Raw genomic sequence first — 11,122 nt, 5'->3', positions numbered from 1 at the left:
ACAGAAATGTCACCTTGGGCATGGAGGAAGAAAAGACACCTCTTTAGGGCTGTTAAAAATTGGGAATAACTGTGTTTTTTATTGCATAGTATTGGGGAACTCAAAGAAGATTGGGATTGGGGCACTGCATCGTCCTTCTTGGAAGGTGGTACCTTTTTAGCTACACATTTCTGACCATAAAATGAACAAGCATAGTGTTTCCGGGCCAAAGCAGATATGACTTTAAATGTGTCTTTGCACTTAATGCGCAGTTTTAAAAAAGAATGCATAAAGCATTAGCTTGGGGGCTAGGAGAGGTGATAATTACTGGAATTACAGCAGGTGGGAGGGGGGATTTTAACCAAATTTCATCCCATGCTGTGGTCCTAAGGATAATCCATCCTCTGAAGCTGGTATTTGCATTGGGATGAAATCCCCCTTCATTGTTTGGTCCTCAGATGGCTCAGCTAGGATTGCAATCAGCCTTATAGGAGAAAGTTCCCAGAGGAAGCATGCCTTATCTGTTAGGGCTGCTGAAGGCTTCTTTAGAGCAACAGAAGTAAAGAATCCTATGAGGGAGTGAAAACTTTATTCTTTGTTCCAACACAAGGCCCCATATAAAACTTTGACGGGAGGGCCAGGCTGCACATCCGTGGCATTAGGGGAGATACTTGCAAAACATTCAGTCATGAACTTCAGAATAATGCCTGACTTAATGTTTTTTGTTCTCTATGGAAGCAATGTGGACAGTTAAGATATTGCCTGTGTATGAATGCAGAACATGTGCAGTGGTTGCTAAAAGGATGGGCGGGAATTGGGGGAGGTTAGTTAGCATGGTGACCCAAGTTCTCTTTCATTCCACATTGATTCTGATGTTAGGTGTGCAAGCTTCAAGTTCAGAGACTCTCGTGCTGGCACCTGGCCATTTGATGGAATCAGCTGGGTGTCATCCTTCAAAACACTATGGAAATACTTTTAAAAAGTGAGTTACAATGGATTCCAGTAAATTTCTACTCTGAAGTAAGTTCCACTGAATACAATGAGGCTTATTCCCAGGCAAGTGCATATAGCATGCCAGCCTTAAAAAAGTGTCCACCAGATGTTCATCGTGATGTATCAGTCACAGAATGGGAGTTGAAGGTATCTAAGCTGTGCACAATGACTCCCATGTCAAGGAGTACCTCAAGGTACATGTCAAGTGAGACTATGACCAAGGAAAGGAAGGAATTACTCCCAAGCTCTCTCTCTCTCTCTCTTTCACACACACATTTCTAAAAGGCATCTTAGTTGAAATTGAATTATATGGTGTGGGCACCATGTTTACTTCCTCTTAATTTGAGGAAGGGCTTCTTCAAGAAGGAAGGACGGCTATGCACCAGCAACAGCTCCCAAACAGAAGACCCATCAGAAACTATCCTCTTTCCAGGACACTCAGAGACTAGTTCAAATCAAACTCTGTACACTGGATCATCAGAGTCTGTTTTCCTTTTAAGGAGGCTGCTTCTGCTTCTGACATCAGAAAGAAAACCATGAAGCTATTTCAAAATCCCACTTCATTCGAAGGATGAAGTGGAACTTGGAATTTGGACTCAGCACGTTGCATAACATGCCCTGTCTCACTGGGACTGAAGAGAATTGAAAAAATGCAGCCAGAACTGTTTTTTATGGGTCTCCAATGATGGAGAAAAGTCTGGTTTAATCTGTAAGGAAAAGGAGGATTGGCTCATAGAACCCTTTGCTCAAATGCCAGCACCCAAAAGCCATTGTGAGGCCACAACGTCCACTGCCCATCAAAGTGAGTCCTGGATCTTGTGAAGTCATTGAAGCCTGATGCTAAAGGGAAACCATTCAAAATCATTTAGTTCATGCTCAGGTTTTGATACTTTGCAGAATTCAGTCAAATCCTTCCACCACCCTTCGCAGATTTTGTTGGGAAGTTGCCATCTCGGGACAGAGTTCCACAGGTAGGAAGTACTGTGGATTGTCCCCTGGCCTCAGTTAAGCATCAGTGACAGCCAGTGTGGTGTAGTGGTTAAGGTGTTGGACTATGACCTGGGAGACCAGGGTTCGAATCCCCACACAGCCATGAAGCTCACTGGGTGACCTTGGGCCAGTCACTGCCTCTCAGATTCAGAGGAAGACAATGGTAAAACCACCTCTGAATACTGCTTACCATGAAATCCCTATTCATAGGGTCACCATAAGTCAGAATCAACCTGAAGACAGTCCCTTTCCATTTTTTTTCAAGCATCAGTGATTTAGCTAAACCTCTTAAATTTATGTTGGAAGCAAAATGAGGTCAGTTTTACAAGTGGCAATGAAAAAAAAATCAATACGTTTTGCTAAATCACTGATACTTAACTGAGGCCTTATTGACTCCCAGGGGGAAATCTACAGATCTTAGGTGGGCATTCAGAACATTTGTGGGCAAATAGAAGGGAAGTGGAGATTTTAGACAGCCCCTTCTCTTCTGGCAATAGGCTCTGGCAGACATTACATAGTTGTGGTAGCAGCAAGAGAGCAACAGGGACTGGCTACAATGCCCTAGGTGAGTTGAAATTAAAATGGTGGTTAGATGCAATCAACAGCCTCGTGCCAGGAAAAAAAATTAAAAGGCAGCAGCACATGGCCAGGATCTGGTTGCGCTGTGGCAAATGGCCAAGGAAGCTGACACCAGTCCTGATGTTGGAAGCCTACATGAAAGTCCAAAACGTTTACAGAAAAGGTACCATCTATTGAAAATGGCATATAATTTTCACGGTGTTTCCTTTCCACTGATGCCTTCCATGTTTATTGAACTCTTCGTTCCATCCTTGCCAAATTACGCTTTTTTTCAACTTTAAACGTTACATTATTTTTTACAGTAGCTAAAGCAAGACCAAGCATGAGGAACCTCATCTTGCAATTGTAGAACTTGTGAGTTTTTGCGTTTTTGCTGTATTTTTATACATTCTGTGTTCCCCCAACATCAATATATTAGATACTGTCCCAGGAAGTGAGCTCAAAAGGGGGGAGGGGGAAGAGACCTTTGAGATGAGGCTGTGATGGCTTTAGCTGCTGCTCAAATAAATCAGCAATGAGTTCAACATCATTAGGGTGATGGCGCTGCCAAGTTCAGCAAAGAAAGAAAGAGGGAGAGGGGGCATCTATCCAGACCAACTGCAAAAAAGTACAAACTTTGGCATAAAAAGCTTACTGGGCACCTTTGCTTTTCTGTTTTGCCATTCTAGCACCAGGCAAATAAACTCTTTATTTTCCCAGGCTTGTTAGCTTTTGTTGACCTCTTTTATTTGGATGCTGCTTTTATAGAGTTGTTTTTAGTGTATTTAAACGACCTAACTATTTTTAAACATTTAAAATGTTAAATATTTAAGATGTTACATGTAAGTCACCCTGATAAGGTTTTGGAGGGCAGAGTAGAGATGTAAACAAAACAGGAACTGAAGCACTACTTGGCAGAAGTGGCAGCTCCCATGGGCCCCCACAGATGATTCCACTTCCAGAGTGATATATCTGTGACATTACAAAGATCGACACTGTGTAAATTGCCAGGGTAATTCTGGAATATGCATGTAGCCAGTGGCTGTCTTCCCAAGGAACTTCACAGCCCGTTCCTTGTCAAGGAAGGCTCAGAGAGAGCCAAACTGTGGATCAACCGGGCAGGGAGGTAAGAGTAGCGTGTAGGTTGGGAGTGTGGGGGGTCTCTCCTGCCCAACACGTACCTCAGCCGTTTCACCTCCCGCCATTGTGCTCCTCTTCCCAAGAACCTCCCTTGGCTCAGCAGAATGGCTCCTTGGGGGGTGGGGGAACCACAGATTGCAGGCCGTCTGGTGAGGGAGAGGGTTTAGCACCCTATGCCTCTGTGTTTACTTTGGCTCTAAAAATTGGACTACTGTTCTCCTGTTTGCCCCATGAGAGTGGCAGGCCCAGTTTTACAGGCTTGCCCTGTCCCATCGAGCTTGCTCAATGGGAAAGGAGGTGGCTGGGAAAGGCTTTGCTCCAGCAGAGCCATTTGTAAACGGTGAATGTAGAAGCAGCAGCAGCCCAATGGGAAGCCTTTCATCAAAAGGCAAGATGAAACAGTTAGGGTGATGCAAGAGGATCTAGGCCCTTTCCATGTTGACTTGGGCTGCTGCTGATGGAGGCTGACCCACCTCTTGGCATGACCTGATAAAGCATGGCAAGTTGACGAAATATTGCCAAGTTCTTCAACATATTATCCATCAGCTGCCAGGCTTCTTCTCCCTGATAGAAAACTTCTTCCCACCCCCACTCAGAAACCTTGGTTGACCCAGCGTGAGATCACTGGCTTGTCAAGGAAGAGGCTGCAATACTTGTGAGCTTCTGGTAGTGAAAAAAACAAGCTAGCAGCACAATCCTCTCCATGTCTCCTCAGAAGTAAGTCTTATTAAGTTCAATGGGATTTACTCTCAGGAAAGAGCAGGTGACATCTGGAACCAGTGGTCAAAGTCCACAGTAGTTTTTGCAATGTGTGCTGGGATGAGAAATAGATCATCCTTTTTGGGGCTCTGGGAGTAACCTTCACCCATGTCCCAACATGTTCTGAATCCCACAGTATTTTTAAATAAGGTTGGCCAATCATGTAAAACCAGCAGTTGATACAAAAAGTACAGCCTTACATATGGGAGTATCATCCAGAGACCCTTCCCCACAAAAGAGTCTGCTAGAGGATAGGTTAGATTCAGTTGATGTGGCCTGATGACGTGGACAAGGTGCTTGCGACGATGCGGCCAGCAAGGTGTCCTCTCTACCCTTGCCCTTCTTGGCTTATTAAAGCTTGCCGAGGGGGTTCAACCGAGTGGATCCAGGGTGTAGTCAATGTGTTGTTCTAGGAGGGAGTGGTTCCATCTGCCCTGAAAGAGGCAGTGATCCGACCGCTCCTGAAAAAGCCCACCCTGGACCCATTGGTTTGTGACAAGTACCACCTGGTCACAAATACCTCCTTCTTAGGGAAGGTGATTGAGAGGGTTGTGGTGCAGCAATTGCAAGTACTCTTGATGAAACAGATTATCTTGACCCATTCCAGTTTGGGTTCAGGCCTGGTTATGGAACTGAATCGGCCTTGGTTGCCCTGATGGATGACCTTTATCGGGAGGATAGGGGGAGTGCGACCCTGTTATTCTTACTTGATCACTCAGCGGCTTTTGATACCATTGACCATGGTATCCTTCTGGACCGACTTGGTGAGATGGGTATTGGAGGAACTGTTTTACAGTGGTTCCGATCCTATCTCCAGGGTTGTTTTCAGAGACTAGCATTGGGTGATTGTCTTTTGGCCCCATGGCAGTTGTGCTGTGGGGTGCCACAGGGTACCATCTTGTTCCCAATGCTGTGAAGCCCTTGGGAATCGTCATCAGATGATTTGGGGCAAGGTGTCAGCATTATGCTGATGATACCCAGCTCTATTTTTCTGTAACATCTGAATCAGATTGTTTTAAATTTTTTAAATTGTGTCTTAAATTGTTTTCAGAAGATGTGTTTTAAATTTGTATATTTGTTTTTAATGTTTTTAGTTACAGTAAACTGCCCAGAGAGCTTCGGCTATGGGGTGGTATATAAATACAATAAATAAATAATAAATAAATAAATCAGGAGACCGTGCAAGCCCTGAACCAGTGCCTAGACAAGGTGGTGGGCTGGCTGAGAGCTAATAAAGCTGAATCCTAGCAAGACAAAGGGGCTGTGGGTTGGTGGTTCCCGAGTTCAGATAATTGGTCAGTTTGGATGGGGTCATACTCCCTCTGAAAGAGCAGGTCTGTAGTCTGGGGTGCTCCTGGATCCATCTTTGTCGCTAGAGGCCCAAGTGACCTCAGTGGCTAGGAGTGCCTTTTACCAGTTTTGGCTGGTTAGACAGCTGCAGCCATTTCTGGACTGGGATAGCCTGACCACTGTTGTCCATGCACTGGTAGCCTCCAGGCTGGATTACTGTAATGCACTCTATGTGGGGCTGCCCTTGAGGTTGGTCCAGAAGCTGCAGCTGGTGCAAAATGTGGCGGCGAGACTGCTCACTGGGGCAAGGTCTCACAACATGTCACCCTGCTACTGAAAAAATTGAACTGACTGGTCATTAGCTACTGGGCCAAGTTCAAGGTTCTGGTTTTGGTGTATAAAGCCCTATACAGCTTGGGTCCAGGATACCTGAAAGACCATCTCATCCCTTATATACCCAGTCGATCACTGTGCTCTGCAGGTGAGGGCCTCCTACAGATATCATCTTATCAGGAGGACCATTCTGCACAACATAGGAAACGGACCTTTAGTGTGGCGGCACCTACCCTGTGGAATTCCCTCCCCTTAAATATTAGACAGGTGCCATCTCTGTTGTCTCTTCGGCACCTACTGAAGACCTTCCTCTTTCAACAAGCTTTTTAATTTGAGGCCTTATCCCAGTCTTATCCCTGTGCTGGAATTGCTTTATAAAATGTTTTTAAAGCTTTTTTTAAAAAAATGTGTTAAAAGTTTATTATTATTAATTATTATTAATTATTATTATTAATTATTATTATTAATTATTATTATTATTATATACTACTACTACTACTACTACTACTACTGTTAGATGTGATGAGCCAACCTCGGAGGCCCGCCTGGCTCTCTGTACTGCACCTCCAGTGTTTTGCATGTGCAACATCTTGGTTACATGGGCTATCTTAGTGCATACCCTTGTGTAAAAAGGATATGAAATCATGGCCCCATCTTTAAAGCCAAGAGATTCATTCACTGGTTATGGCCTGCACTCAGATGAACTTGCCCAGGCCCTGAGGCTATACCCAGAGGCCCCTGCTCTCAGGGCAGCAGACTGTTCTTTTCAGTGGTGGCCCACATCTTTGGAATTCTCTCCCCCTTGAGGTGTGCATGACCTCCTCATTGGTGGCTTTTAAGCTGATGTTTAAAACCTGTTTGTTTTTTTTAACTCCCACCCAGCTTTGTTTTATGCTGGCTTCATGTTTTAGCTGCTGGTTTAATGGTCAATTTATCGATTGCTTTTTGGTACATATTAGGTTTTTAATGGTAATAATCCACCTTGTGAGGGCTATACCCCTAAAAGGCAGGATATTTAAATCTATCAAATGAATGAATAGAGTGAAAGAAAGAAAGATCCTGTGAGGATGTTGATGTGCCAAAGGCAGAACAACAAATCCACTTAATTGTGCATGCTCTGTGGGATCTTCCAGACTGCTTGCCTGGGACTGTGGAAGCTACATTCTTACCACAGAGAGAAAAGGATTGCTGGGCTGTGGCAATGAGCTTTCCCCTTTGTGTGGAGAACATCTCCAGCCCCAGATGTTGCTGGACTCCCACTCCCAGTAGCTCACAAGGCCAATGGTAGGGATGATGGGAGATTCTGTTGGTCAGTGAAGCAGGCTGTGAGACTCACAGACAGGGTTTTTAGCAAAGAGAGTGAAACCTGAAGCAGAAGGGTTAAGCTGTGAGAACAGAGCGCCAGGTTTGCCAAGGTCAGCAGCTGGCTGGGAAGCCTGATAAGGTGGGATGCTTGGAAAAGCTCAGTGTGGGGGAAAAGCTGTCTGTGAAGAGAACTGTGTCTAATGTCTTTGCCTAGTAAAGACTCTTACAAGAAACTTGCCTGGCCTGGCTTATTCCTGTTCTATGCGACTCTTGGATTCCATCCTTGTATGATCTATACACGCACACGCCAACAGATTCTGTCCTGCAACTTCTATGGGGGGGGGCAGGACTGCAGGCTCAATATCTATGCCCATTATATAGAATACGAGCCACTCCTTCCTCTCCTTAAGGCACTCCTTCCTCTCTTTAAGCCACTCCCTCCTCTCTCCTTAAGCCACTCCCTCCTTTCTACTTAAGCCACTTCTTCTTCTCTCCTTAAGCCACTCCCTCTTCACCTTAAGCACAGCCTGCTTCCGTGTGAAGAGTCTCTCAGAGGAAGGTCTGAGAGGTCTGATCTCCAGCCGCCTTCTTCCGGCAGGCTGAGCCTCCCCTGCATGTTTTTCTCTGTCTAGCCGGAGCATCACTGTATAGTGGGAAAGTGGTACTGCTCCCCCTTCCAACCCCAATATTACTGGCATCTGGCTATATACAAAAGTATCATCATGGCTTGTATCCAAGTAAGTTCTACTCAGAGTAGGCTAGGGATGGAATGATCTGACAATGTCAGTTCTATCTGTTTCTCATTTTTCCAAACTTAAAATTGGTTCTCCTCATTTCTGCAGCGATTTGCAATTTTTAAAATAAAAATACTCATGAAAATTCTGCAGCATTTTAGTGCAAATTCCTCCTAATAAATACATTTTTGTATGCAGTTTTGACTAATGCACAGTTTTGCAAGCAATTGATCATAATATAAGGCATTTTGTATGTTATTTTCACCAATATGTTCATTTGCACACTTTCTCCCAATATAACCATTTTTGAAAACATTGCTCAGTTGGAGAACTGCATTGCAAAATTCAGAGAAGTGCACATTTTGGACGATGTCCATGTTTCAGCTCTCATATTGTCAAGCAACGTGCAAATTTGATGATGAAAACCGAATCAAATCTCTCCCCCATCCCAAGAGAAGGCCATTGAAATTAATGGACCTGAGTTGGGTCTACTCTCGGTAGATGCATTGGATACAACCCCATGAGTCATTACAGGAAAAAAATAACAGCACTTTGTTTTCAAATCCAAAGTGAAAGTAAATTCTCCGTCATTCGTAAAGAGTAGGGGCAGAGGAAGCCACCTTATACGGAGCCAGGGCATTGGTCCATCTGCCTCAGTACTGTCTACAGACTGGCAGAGTCTCTCCAGGGCTTCAGGCAAGGCTCCCTACCAGCCGTACCTTGGAAATGCCTTTGGGGACTGAACTTGCGATCTTTCGCTTACAAAGCAGATGCTCCACCACTGGGCTACGGCCCTTCCCCAAAACTTTGCCCAGGTCAGAAAGTTGCTGTGGCAGCACCCATCTCCAAGGGGAAGTGGGCGGAGGAAACTGCCTTGCACGCCACACGTCTGCAGCAATGACCAGATGCTTGGTGACATAAACACAGGGCTTTAGAGAAACCCGTGGCAGTGACTGCGACGTGCATGTGTTTTCTTTGCCCAAAGCTAAATGATAAATCACATTCAGAATATTTAGCATGACCTCAACATTCTATCCAGGAACGTCCCCCTCCTCCGCCTACCTACAATGCCTAGGCAACCTGTTGTGATCCCATGCTATACAGACAGCTGCCGCCTTTTGGGGAGTCTATTACACCAAATGCAGCAAAGTCTGCTGCACTTTGATTTAGTTCTACAGTCCTCATCAATGGGCTTGATCCTAAATTGTTTTTTAAAAATGGCAGGTACTGGATGCATCAGGAGTCTCTAGAATAGAGATAGTGAAGCTCCAGTTCAGGGACCAAATCTGGCCCCCTAAACACATTTTCTGGCCCCTCAAGACCTCACTGATTTTGGCAGGAGCAGCAAATAAAATAAAAGAGACAATGTGCTTTGGTAGGCGCCTTGGTAAGGATGGAAATGGGGGATGCAAATCACATCAATGAGCAGAAAGGGGTGATACGGCTGCACAGATCAGCTGGGAGGGAGGGCTGTGTGAGAGACAGCATGGTGGTGGCCACTCCTACTGCTGGTACAACAACCCCATAGGGTTGGCCAAGGTTGAATGTGGCCACCCCTGCTCAATGGCATTCTTGCTCTTTAATCTTTGCCCTCATGTTGAGGCTCCTGACCTTCCCCTCAAGTTTGCTGACACATTTAACAGGCTCACCCACAAATTGTTGATGCTGATGCAGACCTTCTTGAAACACCAGGCCGGGGATTTCTTATGAATTCTACAGCATCTGGTCAAAGGCTGTTAAACGCAGAGCTTGGGAATGTTACTTTTTTGAACTACAACTCCCATCAGCCCAATGCGATGGCCATGCTGGCTGGGGCTGATGGAAGTTGCAGTTTAAAAAAGTAACTTTCCCAAGCTCTGGTAAATGTGGACAGCCTCAGTGCCCTGGTTTGTGAGCACAGAAATCACATTATGCATTTTCAGCCTCATTATATGAACAAACTCTAATCAGTCATAAACAAGAAAGCCAGCCTGCAGACTGAACTCTCCTATTAGCTGAAGTACATCTGCGGTACTTTTGCTAGCCCATCCCCCTCCATTGTTATGTTTAAATATTAAAAATCTGCTGCATTCTTGAAAGGAACACGTAGTATGAGAACACAGATTTTAAAAATGAATAAAGACCTCCTCCACCTTATTTTGGTCTCACTGCACTATCATGCCTGATCCAAAAATTAAGTTCAAATTAAGCTTGGTTAAGCCAGCACTAACATCAAATGGAGCGAACTGCAAACCACACTTGGCTGCTGTTACCAGTATGCACAGAAGCATCCCAAAGCACATGGGGAGGGAACGGATTACGGTGCTGGCTTGGCATCCGTATGGTCCCAGTTTCAACCTTTGGCAGATACCAGTGGGTTGGGAAAAGCCCTTACTTGAGGCCCTGGAAAGCTGCTGCCAGGACTGGCTTAGAGTGGTCTGACTTACCACTTCTTCATCCTGGTCAGAAGCAGCAATGTTGCTCCTTTTAACACAGAGAGAGCGAGAGAGAGCGAGAGAGAGAGAGCGAGCAAGCGAGAGAGAATATGCTTCTATGTGAAGATGATGGCAATCCGAGTTGGGTCACTATCCAACAGTTCCGTTGGGAACTTGGACAGTTAAAAAATGAGCCACGTGGCCACATCTTAGGCATTCAAGGTTTTAGCAATTAATTTGGAGTGGATGAGTTATAAACATCTTCCAAAAGTTTTTTTAGGTTTCACCTACAGAATAATCCAAACCATCAGTTGTCTCTCTGGTCTGGAATTGGCTAGCTACAGCTTTCCTCTCACTTTGGGGTCATTCCCAATGCCTACCAAGCAAAAAGTAGTGCCTTTTGGGTGCGGGGTGGTGACAAAGCCTCTCTTCACTGCCAGAATCTGGTGCTACCAAAACCTCTGAGTGGAGGCCCTTTTTTTTTCTGAATTCAATTTGGAAATCACAATTCTTGCTCAGAATGGCCTCATTTTTTAAATTTGAAAGAGTAAGAATTACCAAGAATTAATCTCCCCTCCCTTCTGTGTTTCTCCTTCCAGATTGGAGGGAGACAAGACTCAATTGCAT

Source organism: Rhineura floridana, chromosome 16 (genome assembly GCF_030035675.1).
Source record: "Rhineura floridana isolate rRhiFlo1 chromosome 16, rRhiFlo1.hap2, whole genome shotgun sequence".
In the NCBI taxonomy this organism is placed as follows: domain Eukaryota; kingdom Metazoa; phylum Chordata; class Lepidosauria; order Squamata; family Rhineuridae; genus Rhineura; species Rhineura floridana.
The sequence above is the reverse complement of the archived record's forward strand: the minus strand, read 5'-3'. Positions refer to the sequence as shown.